Source organism: Lipophrys pholis (assembly GCF_963383615.2).
Source record: "Lipophrys pholis genome assembly, contig: SCAFFOLD_28, whole genome shotgun sequence".
In the NCBI taxonomy this organism is placed as follows: domain Eukaryota; kingdom Metazoa; phylum Chordata; class Actinopteri; order Blenniiformes; family Blenniidae; genus Lipophrys; species Lipophrys pholis.
Window position 1 is genome coordinate 187439 of NW_028292088.1, and position 16709 is coordinate 204147.

A 16709-nucleotide genomic window follows, 5' to 3' on the forward strand; every position below is an offset into this window, starting at 1 on the left:
ACACTAACTGTGAGCTGCGCCACTGACTGTTGTAGAGCTGTGGTCCAGAGCGCAGAGTGACGACTGAAGGCAGGTTAAGTAGAGCGGCTCATCAGCTCCACCTGGAAGTGCAGGTGAGCTGAGTCGTAATGATCACCAGCCAGCCTGCCTGCACACACACGCACGCACGCACGCACGCACGCACGCACGCACGCACGCACGCACGCACGCACGCACGCACGCACGCACGCACGCACGCACGCACGCACGCACGCACGCACGCACGCCCAGACACTCCCAGAAAGGAGCCCCGAGCCGTGCTGGAACCCACAACCTTCTCACTGTGAGCTGAGAGCGCTGAAGACCAGTGCTGCTGGCGGTCACAGGGTAGTGGAAGATGTCTTAAGGTCTTGTAGTGAAACACTACCAGGTAGGATTGTTGCTTTTGTTCACAGCTCTTCTCCTACTTTGTCGCCATGGTCTCGGCGGTACCTCAGTGTACTCAGGTATTAATGGTTCTTTCCTCTGCGTGTTTTCTTTCTCTATGTAGAACTCACGCTGAGCGACTGCCATTACAATGTGAGACTCTAGGCCAGGGGTCTGCAGCAGGAGCAGACTGGGCGGACACCCCCCCGTTTCCCACTGAACAGAACACACTGGGAACCACAACCCCCCCTTAGAGGAATAGCTTTCCTTTTCTCATTTCATTTTAGAAGTGAAACATGAGATGGATCATAGGTCCATATAATTAATATCAACTGCGTGGATTCTGCAGATAGAATTCTTCAACATCTTGGAAAGGAAATCCCTCCTCTCCTCTTGCATTTGAACGCACCAGCATAAGTCAGAGAATTATGAACCAATCAGAGGCCGCCTTTCAAAACGTATAAACCACATGCTATCATTGCTGGGCAGAATACAACCCAGAAGTCAGTTTAGTTTTGTACTCGAGCCGCTAATTTGCTGTATTTCGGCGAAAAAAGATGAATTTAGACAAAATTAGACGGTGACAAGTAGTGATGGACATCATACACATATTCTAGAGGCTGTTAGCAACACGTCTGTTCTGAACGTTTAGCGTCCAAATGAGCTGGATGGCCTCGCTGCATAACACTGGGGCAAACCCTCCATTGTTGTTACATCTGCCGCTTTGCTCACTGGTTGATTTGTTAACTGCTTTATTGAAATGTGGGCGCTCCACTGCACCGTTGTGTTCAGACGAAGTTCAGACGCTCCTCTCAGTAACAGGAGGGGCGGAGATCCAGCGGGAGAGCCAGGAGGTCCAGCGAGAGATCCAGTAGATCCAGTGGGAGATCCAGCAGGAGATCCAGTTGGAGATCCAGCAGGAGATCCCGTGGGAGATCCAGCAGGTGATCTGGGAGATCCAGCAGGAGATCCAGCAGGAGATCCAGTGGGAGATCCAGTTGGAGATCCCGTGGGAGATCCAGCAGGAGATCCAGTGGGAGATCCAGTTGGAGATCCAGCAGGAGATCCAGCAGGAGATCCAGTTGGAGATACAGCAGGAGATACAGCAGGAGACCCAGCAGGCGATCTGGGAGATCCAGCGGGAGATCCAGCAGGAGATCCAGCGGGAGATCCACCAGGAGACCCAGCAGGCGATCTGGGAGATCCAGCGAGAGATCCAGTGGGAGATCCAGCGAGAGATCCAGCGAGAGATCCAGCAGGAGATCCAGCGGGTGATCCCGTGGAAGATCCAGTTGGAGATCCAGCAGGAGATCCAGCAGGAGACCCAGCAGGCGATCTGGGAGATCCAGCAGGAGATCCAGGAGGAGATCCAGCAGAAGAAGGAAGCTGCCGTTAACCACCTGCTGGCACTTTTAAATTTTACTCCTCAGCATACCAGAACTTCTTTCCAGCGTATGGCGTGCACTGGAAGGTTCCGTCATTTCCGGATTATAAGCCGTTACTTCATACACGCTTTGAAACCGGCATCTTAAACAATGACACGGCTAATTTATAGATTTTTATGGGGTAATGAGCTTCATGTATTACCCATGTATTATGGGCACAATACATGGGGGTGCGTTCAGGTGCATCACATAACTCTGAACTGCTCCTCAGAGGAACGTCTTCCTCATCAGATTCACAATCAGCACATCCTTTATCAACAGAGATAAAACCCTCAACATTTATGCCCTGTTACAAAGTGGACACCTGTGGCTTATAGACAAGCGCTGACTGTATATGTACAAATCTATTTTTTCTTTTTAAATATGGCGGGTGCGCTTTATGTACACTACTGTTCAAACGTTTGGGGTCACTTAGAAATGTCCTTATTTTTGAAAGAAAAGCAGTTTTTTTCAATGAAGATACTTTAAACTAATCAGAAATACACTCTATACATTGTGAACGTGGTAAATAACTATTCTAGCTGCAAATGTCTGGTTGTTGCAGAACAACTGAAAAGATGCTGGAAGAGAGTCTGACTCCACCTGTCAAGCAAGGTGGGGTAAGGTGATGGTGTGGGGTTGCTGTGGTGCTGGTAAGGTGGGGTAAGGTGATGGTGTGGGGTTGCTGTGGTGCTGGTAAGGTGGGGTAAGGTGACGGTGTGGGGTTGCTGTGGTGCTGGTAAGGTGGGGTAAGGTGATGGTGTAGGGTTGCTGTGGTGCTGGTAAGGTGGGGTAAGGTGATGGTGTGGGGTTGCTGTGGTGCTGGTAAGGTGGGGTAAGGTGATGGTGTGGGGTTGCTGTGGTGCTGGTAAGGTGGGGTAAGGTGATGGTGTGGGGTTGCTGTGGTGCTGGTAAGGTGGGGTAAGGTGATGGTGTGGGGTTGCTGTGGTGCTGGTAAGGTGGGGTAAGGTGATGGTGTGGGGTTGCTGTGGTGCTGGTAAGGTGGGGTAAGGTGATGGTGTAGGGTTGCTGTGGTGCTGGTAAGGTGGGGTAAGGTGATGGTGTAGGGTTGCTGTGGTGCTGGTAAGGTGGGGTAAGGTGATGGTGTAGGGTTGCTGTGGTGCTGGTAAGGTGGGAGGTTTGTTCAGGGAAAAGGATTTTGAATAAGGAAGGCTATCCCTCCATGTTCCAGCGCCATGCCGTCCCCTGAGGACAGCGCTTGGTTGGAGCCAGTTTCATCCTCCATCAGGACAATGAGCCAGAGCACCTCCAGAGGGTGGAGGAGTATTTAAAGGAGAAGCAGGCAGCTGGTATTCTATCTGTAATGGAGTGGCCAGCACCGTCACCACATCTAAACCCCATTGAGCTGCTGTGGGAGCAGCTTGACCGTATGGGACGCAGGAAGTGTCCGTCCAGCCAGTCCAACTTGTGGGAGGAGCTTCTAGAAGTGTCCGTCCAGCCAGTCCAACTTGTGGGAGGAGCTTCTAGAAGTGTCCATCCAGCCAGTCCAACTTGTGGGAGGAGCTTCTAGAAGTGTCCATCCAGCCAGTCCAACTTGTGGGAGGAGCTTCTAGAAGTGTCCGTCCAGCCAGTCCAACTTGTGGGAGGAGCTTCTAGAAGTGTCCGTCCAGCCAGTCCAACTTGTGGGAGGAGCTTCTAGAAGTGTCCATCCAGCCAGTCCAACTTGTGGGAGGAGCTTCTAGAAGTGTCCGTCCAGCCAGTCCAACTTGTGGGAGGAGCTTCTAGAAGTGTCCGTCCAGCCAGTCCAACTTGTAGGAGGAGCTTCTAGAAGTGTCCGTCCAGCCAGTCCAACTTGTGGGAGGAGCTTCTAGAAGTGTCCGTCCAGCCAGTCCAACTTGTGGGAGGAGCTTCTAGAAGTGTCCGTCCAGCCAGTCCAACTTGAAGGAGGAGCTTCTAGAAGTGTCCATCCAGCCAGTCCAACTTGTGGGAGGAGCTTCTAGAAGTGTCGGGTGACATTCCTCCAGAGTGCCTCAACAAATTAACAGCTAGAAGGCCAAAGTACTGCAATGCTGGGATTACTGCAGATGGAGGATTCTTTGACCAAAGCAAAGTTTGAAGGAAAGAATGATTATTTCTAATAAATATGATGATTTGTAACCTTGTCAATGTCTGGACGATAGTTTATAATTATTTTACAACTGGAGTGTAAATAAAAGTGAGACTTTTCATGGAAAACACTAAATTGCCTGGGTGAGCCCAAACCTTTGAACGGTAGTGTATGTTATGTTATATGTTTTTAATTGAGTACACTGTACTGTCAGTGGCCCATATTGTTCACAATTACACACTTAAATCACACCCAATACATACCCACACATACAGTATGGCTGTACAGGCAGAACGTTTCCTAATGTCAATCTAATTGCTTTTCAGCAAACTGCCCCACCTTCCTGTTCCACGTGACCCCAGGTACCTCTGGGTCACTTTTCAAGTGGATTCACTATCTGACAGGCTAGTTAGCATCGATGTGAGCTAACGGCTAACATGCTAGAGATGCTAATGAGTTAGCGTTGGCCAGGACGTGCTCGACTGAGTGCACGTTACAGCCTTTATTCTCCAATAGATTACTGAGGTAATCCTCATTACTGATATCAGAAGTCTTTTCTTATTTGCATTCTGACTCTTATTGAACCCTTTATAGAGAATTCAATCAAATACCACTTCAGAGTGCTATTTCAGGGTACTTCAATACTTTAGTCAGCAGAAGTTACCAAATATGTTGATTTGCCTGATGAACGATCAGAAACATCTTTTTTCTTGAATTCAATAAACATTTAAAGAGTTGAGCTTTGATGGTTCTGTTTTTGTACTTTAGAACTCTTCATGTGTAACTTCACTTCCTGTTACTCACTGTGAAGCATTCAGTGCTTCACAAGGAGTAACTTCACTTCCTGTTACTCACTGTGAAGCATTCAGTGCTTCACAGTGAGTAACTTCACTTCCTGTTACTCACTGTGAAGCATTCAGTGCTTCACAAGGAGTAACTTCACTTCCTGTTACTCACTCTGAAGCATTCAGTGCTTCATTAGAGATGGAGAGGTGTTTCTAGTGGTCCAGGTACTATCAGGACTAGAGAATGTTCTCTCCTGAACAGACCAGAGTGGTAGATGGTCCTGAACAGACACTCTGGTAGATGGTCCTGAACAGACCAGAGTGGTAGATGGTCCTGAACAGACACTCTGGTACATTGTCCTGAACAGACACTCTGGTAGATGGTCCTGAACAGACCAGAGTGGTAGATGATCCTGAATAGACACTCTGGTAGATGGTCCTGAACAGACACTCTGGTAGATGGTCCTGAACAGACCAGAGTGGTAGATGGTCCTGAACAGACACTCTGGTACATTGTCCTGAACAGACACTCTGGTAGATGGTCCTGAACAGACCAGAGTGGTAGATGATCCTGAATAGACACTCTGGTAGATGGTCCTGAACAGACACTCTGGTAGATGGTCCTGAACAGACCAGAGTGGTAGATGGTCCTGAACAGACACTCTGGTACATTGTCCTGAACAGACACTCTGGTAGATGGTCCTGAACAGACCAGAGTGGTAGATGATCCTGAATAGACACTCTGGTAGATGGTCCTGAACAGACACTCTGGTAGATGGTCCTGAACAGACCAGAGTGGTAGATGGTCCTGAACAGACACTCTGGTAGATGGTCCTGAACAGACACTCTGGTACATTGTCCTGAACAGACACTCTGGTACATTGTCCTGAACAGACACTCTGGTAGATGATCCTGAACAGACACTCTGGTAGATGGTCCTGAACAGACACTCTGGTACATGGTCCTGAACAGACCAGAGTGGTAGATGGTCCTGAACAGACCAGAGTGGTAGATGATCCTGAACAGACACTCTGGTAGATGATCCTGAACAGACACTCTGGTAGATGGTCCTGAACAGACACTCTGGTAGATGGTCCTGAACAGACACTCTGGTAGATGATCCTGAACAGACACTCTGGTAGATGGTCCTGAACAGACCAGAGTGGTAGATGGTCCTGAACAGACACTCTGGTAGATGGTCCTGAACAGACACTCTGGTAGATGGTCCTGAACAGACACTCTGGTAGATGGTCCTGAACAGACACTCTGGTAGATGATCCTGAACAGACACTCTGGTAGATGGTCCTGAACAGACACTCTGGTACATTGTCCTGAACAGACACTCTGGTACATTGTCCTGAACAGACACTCTGGTAGATGGTCCTGAACAGACCAGAGTGGTAGATGGTCCTGAACAGACACTCTGGTAGATGGTCCTGAACAGACACTCTGGTAGATGATCCTGAACAGACACTCTGGTAGATGGTCCTGAACAGACACTCTGGTAGATGATCCTGAATAGACACTCTGGTACATGGTCCTGGGACGGGGCCTGTTCCTGCCACTTCACAGACTGAATGAACTGATTGATCCAGTGGATAACAGTGAACATGTGGTTGATCGGCCTGTGACAGCTTTGGTCAGTTAATCTAAATTCAACTGATCTGAGGACGTGGTCTGACAACAGAGGGGGGAGGGGGGAGGGGGGGGGCTGTTCATGGATCAATGTCAACAGCATCAGAGAAGATAAGATGAAGGGTGTGTCCAATGTTAAGGCTCATCACATCAACATGAATGCTAAAGTCTCCCGCCATGATGACTTTATCTGAGCTCAGTACTAAAGTAGAGGGACAGTCTGAGTATTCAGATAAAGACTGGGAGTTTGGACCTGAGGGACGACAGAGGGGCTGCTGAGCCCGGCAGTAGGAGTGGTGAGACTTTCAAAGGCTTTCTGGTAAAGTTCTGGAAAGGATTAGAAGAGTGACGGTGTAAAGATGCTCCTCCTCCTCCTCCACCAGCTCCTCCAGGGATGTGAGGATCAATATGAGTGGTGGGAGTTGCTCTAGTCAGGCTGAGGTATCATCTCCTCTCAACCAGGGGTCACTGAGGGTGAATGAATCCAGGCTGTGGTCAGGGGGGGTCAAAGGTTGGTTGTTGGAGGGTGAACCAGGGAGGGAGCAGCAGAATAGAGGGTAAGACTGCCACTGTTTGTGGCTCCTGATCTGGACTCTGGAGGGTGCAACCAAACAGTCCATAGTTCCAGGTAAGAGAGCCTCACCAGCCAACATGGGAGGGATGCTGTTCCTCCTCATGGCACCAGGTTGGTCCCAGGAACCGGTCCACTTGTCCACCTTGTTCCAACACGAGACAACCAGCGAGTTGTCACTGGTCAGATCGGGTTAGAGACCAGAGAAGATTAAAGAATCAACTCGGTTCTTCAATCTGACAAACCAGTGCAACATTTCTCTTTGGGACCTCCGACCCCAGTCAGGGTGGGTCCAATCCACCAGCATGGGTTCTGATCCGATCACATCGACCTTTACTTTTAGACTGCAGGTTAAACTACACTCAGTACTCCATGTGCTCTCCTCTCCTCTCCTCTCCTCTCCTCTCCTCTCCTCTCCTCTCCTCTCCTCTCCTCTCCTCTCCTCTCCTCTCCTCTCCTCTCCTCTCCTCTCCTCTCCTCTCCATGTCCTCTCCTCTCCTCTCCTCTCCTCTCCTCTCCTCTCCTCTCCTCTCCTCTCCTCTCCTCTCCTCTCCTCTCCTCTCCTCTCCTCTCCTCTCCATGTCCTCTCCTCTCCTCTCCTCTCCATGTCCTCTCCTCTCCTCTCCATGTCCTCTCCTCTCCTCTCCTCTCCTCTCCATGTCCTCTCCTCTCCTCTCCTATCAGCTCCTCTCCTCTCCTCTCCATGTCCTCTCCTCTCCTCTCCATGTCCTCTCCTCTCCTCTCCTCTCCATGTCCTCTCCTCTCCATGTCCTCTCCTCTCCTCTCCTCTCCTCTCCATGTCCTCTCCTCTCCTCTCCTATCAGCTCCTCTCCTCTCCTCTCCTCTCCATGTCCTCTCCTCTCCTCTCCATGTCCTCTCCTCTCCTCTCCCCTCCTCTGAGAGGCTCTAAGAGAACCTGAGAAGACCTGAGAGGACCTGAGAGGACCTAAGAGAACCTGAGAGAACCTGGGAGAACCTGAGAGTACCTGAGAGGCCCTGAGAGAACCTATGTGGACCTAAGAGGACCTGAGAGGACCTGAGAGGACCTGAGAGGCCCTGAGAGGACCTGAGAGGACCTGATAAGACCTGAGAGGACCTGAGAGGCCCTAAGAGAACCTGAGAGAACCTGAGAGAACCTGAGGGAACCTGAGAGGACCTGAGAGGACCTGAAAGGACCTGAGAGGACCTGAGAGGACCTGAGAGGCCCTATGAGAACCTGAGAGGACCTGAGAGGACCTGAGAGGACCTGAGAGGCCCTAAGAGAACCTGAGAGGACCTGAGAGGACCTATGAGGACCTAAGAGGCCCTGAGAGGCCCTGAGAGAACCTGAGAGGCCCTATGAGAACCTTAGAGGACCTGAGAGGCCCTGAGAGGACCTGAGAGGACCTATGAGGACCTAAGAGGCCCTGAGAGGACCTATGAGAACCTTAGAGGACCTGAGAGGACCTATGGGAACCTTAGAGGACCTGAGAGGACCTAAGAGGCCCTGAGAGGACCTGAGAGGACCTGAGAGGCCCTGAGAGGACCTAAGAGGCCCTAAGAGGCCCTAAGAGGCCCTGAGAGGCCCTGAGAGGACCTGGGTTTTCTTTATCCTGGTGGGAGTGTTGATCCATGCCCAGGTTGCACAGCTTCAGACACACAGGATTTGATGTGTGTGCAGTCACCCCACCTCTCACCCTGGTAGAGCTGCTGACTGAAGCATGTTGAATCCACCTCTGTTTGTCTTCTGCAAACTGTTTGATCACCTGTGGAAATTGTAATTGCAACATTTCATCTGCAAATATAAGCCCGTCATGTTGCTCTGTAGCAGGTATGTGAGCATGACGGAGGCGCTGCTTTGCTCCACACGTCTGTCACACACTCACATATACACTGACTCGTGCCTCACACTCGATCTCCTGGATGTGCTGGTGCAAGATAAACATCACCACTGCATTGAAACAGCACTATTCACCAGGGAAAGGAGACTTCTCAGAGATCTCTTTAACTTCGTGCTTCATACTGTGGTTGGACACTCCTCTGAAGGCTTCTGTAATCTTCTGGGAGGAAGTCCAATTGGCTGCTCAGGACAGTTTTTGCTAACTTACTTCTTACTAACTAGTAGCAGGTTGGAACCTTTTCAACCATCACAACTTCCTTAGTTCTATGTGTCATGGATTAAACTAGTAGTTAACTAGTAGCAGGTTGGAACCTTTTCAACCATCTCAACTTCCTTAATTCTATGTGTCATGGATTAAACTAGTAGTTAACTAGTAGCAGGTTGGAACCTTTTCAACCATCACAACTTCCTTAATTCTATGTGTCATGGATTAAACTAGTAGTTAACTAGTAGCAGGTTGGAACCTTTTCAACCATCTCAACTTCCTTAATTCTATGTGTCATGGATTAAACTAGTAGTTAACTAGTAGCAGGTTGGAACCTTTTCAACCATCACAACTTCCTTAATTCTATGTGTCATGGATTAAACTAGTAGTTAACTAGTAGCAGGCTGGAACCTTTTCAACCATCACAACTTCCTTAATTCTATGTGTCATGGATTAAACTAGTAGTTAACTAGTAGCAGGCTGGAACCTTTTCAACCATCACAACTTCCTTAATTCTATGTGTCATGGATTAAACTAGTAGTTAACTAGTAGCAGGCTGGAACCTTTTCAACCATCACAACTTCCTTCATTCTATGTGTCATGGATTAAACTAGTAGTTAACTAGTAGCAGGTTGGAACCTTTTCAACCATCACAACTTCCTTCATTCTATGTGTCATGGATTAAACTAGTAGTTAACTAGTAGCAGGTTGGAACCTTTTCAACCATCACAACTTCCTTCGTTCTATGTGTCATGGATTAAACTAGTATCTGTCCTTGTTCCTTGGAGGTTCTGGTCCAGGTCAACGTGAGAACTTCTCACTGCAGATGTGTTTGGATTTCCTGTTCCTCCATCTACCAACAGTTGGGCTGAGATCTGTGACTGTGGCGTTCTCCAGAGTCCAGAGAACTCCTCCTCGTGTTCCAGGAAACAGTTTGACATGGTTTGATCTTTGTGAGTGGGACGTGTCCATCAGGACATGGCCCACCAGGCAAGGTGGATCCAAACCTTCATGGTGTTTATTCCAAATTCTGAATGAGACTCCTGAGACTTTCTCTGGTCCAGTTCTGGTAGAAACCCATCAGACCGGTTCTGGTGGTCCAGTAGCCTCAGTTTCCTTCAGGGACACCTGCTTTGAGCTTCACCAGCTGTTCTACCGATGTTCTTCTGGACACTGCCGGTTGGAACCAGAGGTTTCTTTGACTTCCTGTTGTCTTTCTATCAGTCTGTCCCTTGACCTCTGACCTCTTCCTGTCCCAGAGATCTGCTGCTCACTGAAGATCTTCTCTGGTTCTCCTGAAACTCAGGAGATGGTTAGAGTGAAGCTCTAGCAGATCAGCATGTAGTCAAATACCTTGTTTCATGTCCTCGGTGTCAGTTTGGCCTTCAGCAGCTCATCTTCATCATCCCTGAGTAAAGTGACAGGAGACCGGAGCAGCAGGTCTCTGAGACAACCACCAGAGAACCCAATCATCGGGTTGTCATATTTCTTTACCCAAAAGGACCAGAAGTTACGTTTCTTCTTCTTATTTCTTTATGAACTCCCATGTTTCCCCCGATGTCTTTATTTGTCATGAGGTTGAGCTTCAGACTGAAACAAAGAGGAAACATTGAGTGGCTGTGGGTGTTTCGTGGTTCTTCTGCTGTCAATCCGGCTCAGTCCAGATCCAATGTGGCTTTATGTGGCTTGAGAAACAAGAACTTTCTGTCTAAGAACTCAAACTAAACCTGAATCCAACTGCTCAGTAGGTGAACTGACCCAGAATACCCCCCCCCCCCCCCCCCCCCCGATTCCAGCCCACGTGGAGCTGATTGTGTCCTGGCTCACTTCTCATTTCAAATCTTCTTTTGAACCTTGAACTTCCTGCTCAACCTGGGGGGACCTGGCCAAGGCCTTTAGCTGTGGTTGTGTCTGGTTTGACATGTCTTCACTGTCTCTGTCCTCCAGCACCTGTTTATCAGCGTTGCTGTGCAGCCTGGGCCTCTCATACAGCCACTGGAGCAGGAGAACAAATACAGCTGCACTGGGCTTCTGCTTCATATCTAACCTGCTTCAACGATCCCGGCCAAGGTGAAAGAAACATGGCTGATGTTGATGCTGGGCACACTGGTGTGGTATCTGAAGCTCACAGCTGTGTTAAGAATGTGCTGACAGTGCTCAAACAAGCCTGTTTCCTTCAGCCACTTTGTCAAATATACATTTCTACATGTCAGAAACCTGAATGAGACACTTTCTACCCTAGTAAAGCCGTTGTTTTCATTCTGAGAGCTCCTGCTTTGGACATAACAAGTCCCAATGAGACACCAGCTGCACCTTTCAACAAGAACACCTTGAGGACTGCAGCAGGAGAACGTTCCTCCTTCATGCTGCTGAAGTCACATGGCTTCATACTGTGAAGAGAGACAGACACTTTTTAAAACTACGTCTCCAGTCAGCCGTGGCTGCAGCAGGGAGATCCGTGGTGTAGTGCTATCGGGTAGCGTACTGCTACTTATTGGGAATACTTGGCGTGGTGCATTAGTTAATGTCTTGATCTTTGGTAGAGGGGATTCTGAGTTCCTCTGGTGACCCCAGGCAAACTGACCTGCAGTAAAGAAACCTTCTCTTTTCAGTACATTTAATCTATTATAGACTCTTTAGATGGACAGAATGAAAACTATTCAATATGTCTCTTTACCAGTGACCCAGTCCCATTACAGGACCTCCGTCTCAACACCTTACATACAGCCTACTCAGGAAATAGATGATATAACATTAAAATAAGCTTATATTTCTATTTTCTATACACAGACTTAGAAACTTCATTTCTCTGCATGTGATAGGATTTAGTATCTTATTTTGAAACTGTACCTCTAAAAAGAAAGGCAGTGGCTTATGTCATGGAACAAGTATTATTTATATTAAATATCTACATTAGAACCTTTTTATTAGCAAAAGGCAAAGTTTCATATTAGAGGTCACAATTCTATGGGCTGGCTCATTTTCCCAAACTACAACAGTGACTCGGGGGGTCACTATTCCATGGGGTCAGAATTCTTCATAACACCGGTCCAGCTCAGTTCAGATCAATCTACACTCCAAACAATGGTGGAGTTAATGTAGGTGGAGTTCATGTAGTTAAAGGAGGTGGAGTTAATGTAGTTAATGTAGGTGGAGTTAATGTAGTTAATGGAGGTGGAGTTAATGTAGTTAATGTAGGTGGAGGTAATGTAGTTAAAGGAGGTGGAGGTAATGTAGTTAATGGAGGTGGAGTTAATGTAGTTAATGGAGGTGGAGGTAATGTAGTTAATGTAGGTGGAGGTAATGTAGTTAAAGGAGGTGGAGGTAATGTAGTTAATGGAGGTGGAGTTAATGTAGTTAATGGAGGTGGAGGTAATGTAGTTAATGTAGGTGGAGTTAATGTAGTTAATGGAGGTGGAGTTCATGTAGTTAAAGGAGGTGGAGTTAATGTAGTTAATGGAGGTGGAGTTAATGTAGTTAATGGAGGTGGAGTTAATGTAGTTAATGTAGGCGGAGTTAATGTAGTTAATGGAGGTGGAGGTAATGTAGTTAATGGAGGTGGAGGTAATGTAGTTAATGGAGGTGGAGTTAATGTAGTTAATGGAGGTGGAGTTAATGTAGTTAATGTAGGTGGAGGTAATGTAGTTAAAGGAGGTGGAGGTAATGTAGTTAATGTAGGCGGAGTTAATGTAGTTAATGGAGGTGGAGGTAATGTAGTTAATGGAGGTGGAGGTAATGTAGTTAATGTAGGTGGAGTTAATGTAGTTAATGGAGGTGGAGGTAATGTAGTTAATGTAGGTGGAGTTAATGTAGTTAATGGAGGTGGAGTTAATGTAGTTAATGGAGGTGGAGTTAATGTAGTTAATGGAGGTGTAGTTAATGTAGTTAATGGAGGTGGAGTTAATGTAGTTAATGTAGGCGGAGTTAATGTAGTTAATGGAGGTGGAGGTAATGTAGTTAATGGAGGTGGAGGTAATGTAGTTAATGGAGGTGGAGTTAATGTAGTTAATGGAGGTGGAGGTAATGTAGTTAAAGGAGGTGGAGTTAATGTAGTTAAAGGAGGTGGAGTTAATGTAGTTAATGTAGGTGGAGGTAATGTAGTTAAATGAGGTGGAGGTAATGTAGTTAATGTAGGTGGAGATAATGTAGTTAATGGAGGTGGAGGTAATGTAGTTAAATGAGGTGGAGGTAATGTAGTTAATGTAGGTGGAGATAATGTAGTTAATGGAGGTGGAGTTAATGGAGGTGGAGTTAATGTAGTTAAAGGAGGTGGAGTTAATGTAGTTAATGGAGGTGGAGTTAATGGAGGTGGAGTTAATGTAGTTAATGGAGGTGGAGTTAATGTAGGTGGAGTTAATGTAGTTAAAGGAGGTGGAGGTAATGTAGTTAATGTAGGTGGAGTTAATGTAGTTAAAGGAGGTGGAGTTAATGGAAGTGGAGTAAATGTAGTTAAAGGAGGTGTAGTTAATGTAGTTAATGGAAGTAGAGTTAATGTAGTTAATGTAGGTGGAGTTAATGTAGTTAAAGGAGGTGCAGTTAATGTAGTTAAAGGAGGTGGAGTTAATGTAGTTAATGGAGGTGGAGTTAATGTAGGTGGAGTTAATGTAGTTAATGGAGGTGGAGTTAATGTAGTTAAAGGAGGTGGAGGTAATGTAGTTAATGGAGGTGGAGTTAATGTAGTTAAAGGAGGTGGAGTTAATGTAGTTAATGGAGGTGGAGTTAATGTAGTTAAAGGAGGTGCAGTTAATGTAGTTAAAGGAGGTGGAGTTAATGTAGTTAATGGAGGTGGAGTTAATGTAGGTGGAGTTAATGCTAGTTAATGGAGGTGGAGTTAATGTAGGTGGAGTTAATGTAGTTAATGGAGGTGGAGTTAATGTAGTTAAAGGAGGTGGAGGTAATGTAGTTAAAGGAGGTGGAGTTAATGTAGTTAATGGAGGTGGAGTTATGTAGTTAAAGGAGGTGGAGTTAAGGTAGTTAAAGGAGGTGGAGGTAATGTAGTTAATGGAGGTGGAGTTAAAGGAGGTGAGTTAATGTAGTTAAAGGAGGTGGAAGTAATGTAGTTAAATGAGGTGGAGTTAATGTAGTTAAAGGAGGTGGAGGTAATGTAGTTAAAGGAGGTGGAGTTAATGTAGTTAATGGAGGTGGAGGTAATGTAGTTAAAGGAGGTGGAGGTAATGTAGTTAATGTAGGTGGAGTTAATGTAGTTAATGGAGGTGGAGTTCATGTAGTTAAAGGAGGTGGAGTTAATGTAGTTAATGTAGGTGGAGTTAATGTAGTTAAAGGAGGTGCAGTTAATGTAGTTAAAGGAGGTTGGAGTTAATGTAGTTAATGGAGGTGGAGTTAATGTAGGTGGAGTTAATGTAGTTAATGGAGGTGGAGTTAATGTAGTTAAAGGAGGTGGAGGTAATGTAGTTAATGGAGGTGGAGTTAATGTAGTTAAAGGAGGTGGAGGTAATGTAGTTAATGGAGGTGGAGTTAATGTAGTTAAAGGAGGTGGAGTTAATGTAGTTAAAGGAGGTGCAGTTAATGTAGTTAAAGGAGGTGAGTTAATGTAGTTAATGGAGGTGGAGTTAATGTAGGTGGAGTTAATGTAGTTAATGGAGGTGAGTTAATGTAGTTAAAGGAGGTGGAGGTAATATAGTTAAAGGAGGTGGAGTTAATGTAGTTAATGGAGGTGGAGTTAATGTAGTTAAAGGAGGTGGAGTTAATGTAGTTAAAGGAGGTGGAGGTAATGTAGTTAATGGAGGTGGAGTTAAAGGAGGTGGAGTTAATGTAGTTAAAGGAGGGTGGAAGTAATGTAGTTAAATGAGGTGGAGTTAATGTAGTTAAAGGAGGTGGAGGTAATGTAGTTAAAGGAGGTGGAGTTAATGTAGTTAATGGAGGTGGAGGTAATGTAGTTAAAGGAGGTGGAGGTAATGTAGTTAATGGAGGTGGAGTTAATGTAGTTAAAGGAGGTGGAGGTAATGTAGTTAATGGAGGTGTAGTTAATGTAGTTAAAGGAGGTGTAGGTAATGTAGTTAATGGAGGTGGAGGTAATGTAGTTAAAGGAGGTGGAGTTAATGTAGTTAATGGAGGTGGAGTTAATGTAGTTAAAGGAGGTGGAGGTAATGTAGTTAATGGAGGTGGAGTTAATGTAGTTAAAGGATGTGGAGGTAATGTAGTTAATGGAGGTGGAGTTAATGTAGTTAAGGAGGTGGAGGTAATGTAGTTAATGGAGGTAATGTAGTTAAAGGAGGTGGAGTTAATGTAGTTAAAGGAGGTGGAGTTAATGTAGTTAATGGAGGTGGAGGTAATGTAGTTAAAGGAGGTGGCGGTAATGTAGTTAAAGGAGGTGGAGTTAATGTAGTTAATGGAAGTGGAGGTAATGTAGTTAAAGGAGGTAATGTAGTTAAAGGAGGTGGAGGTAATGCAGTTAAAGGAGGTAATGTAGTTAAAGGAGGTGGAGGTAATGTAGTTAAAGGAGGTAATGTAGATAAAGGAGGTGGAGGTAATGTAGTTAAAGGAGGTGGAGTTATGTAGTTAATGGAGGTGGAGGTAAAGTAGTTAAAGGAGATGTAGGTAATGTAGTTAAAGGAGGGTGGAGGTAATGTAGTTAAAGGAGGTGGAGTTAATGTAGTTAAAGGAGGTGGAGGTAATGTAGTTAAGGAGGTGGAGGTAATGTAGTTAAAGGAGGTAATGTAGATAAAGGAGGTGGAGGTAATGTAGTTAAAGGAGGTGGAGTTAATGTAGTTAATGGAGGTGGAGGTAAAGTAGTTAAAGGAGATGTAGGTAATGTAGTTAAAGGAGGTGGAGGTAATGTAGTTAAAGGAGGTGGAGGTAATGGAGGTGGAGTTAATGTAGTTAATGGAGGTGGAGGTAAAGTAGTTAAAGGAGATGTAGGTAATGTACATTAACTACATTACCTCCACCTCCTTTAATGTAGTTAAAGGAGGTGGAGGTAATGGAGGTGGAGTAATGTAGTTAAAGGAGGTGGAGTTAATGTAGTTAAAGGAGGTGGAGGTAATGTAGTTAAAGGAGGTGGAGGTAATGGAGGTGGAGTTAATGTAGTTAAAGGAGGTGGAGGTAATGTAGTTAAAGGAGGTGGAGGTAATGTAGTTAAAGGAGGTGGAGGTAATGGAGGTGGAGTTAATGTAGTTAAAGGAGGTGGAGTTAATGTAGTTAAAGGAGGTGGAGGTAATGTAGTTAAAGGAGGTGGAGGTAATGTAGTTAAAGGAGGTGGAGGTAATGGAGGTGGAGTTAATGTAGTTAAAGGAGGTGGAGGTAATGTAGTTAAAGGAGGTGGAGGTAATAGAGGTGGAGTTAATGTAGTTAAAGGAGGTGGAGGTAATGTAGTTAAAGGAGGTGGAGGTAATGGAGGTGGAGTTAATGTAGTTAAAGGAGGTGGAGGTAATGTAATCATACCCCACATTTCCTCATATGCAGATTAAATAGATTGAGTCCATCTGAATGATGATATCAGAACAAGGTGTATTAGAATGAACCATTGAACAAAGAGAAACTCTATAAGCTCCTGTTACTCAAACATAGTTTTAATATGTAAACTATACAAGTTAGTTAGTTAGTTAGTTCTTTTTCACAGTAATGTAACCAACCAGTTTTCACTCTGCTGACACGTCTTCTGATAAACCAGAGGTGAGACTAGGTAATCTGGGGACTCTGGGGACTCCTGGAAAAGGGTTAGGAAGTAGTGGAGGAGGGTTCTATCTCTCTATCTATCTCTCTATCTATCTCTCTATC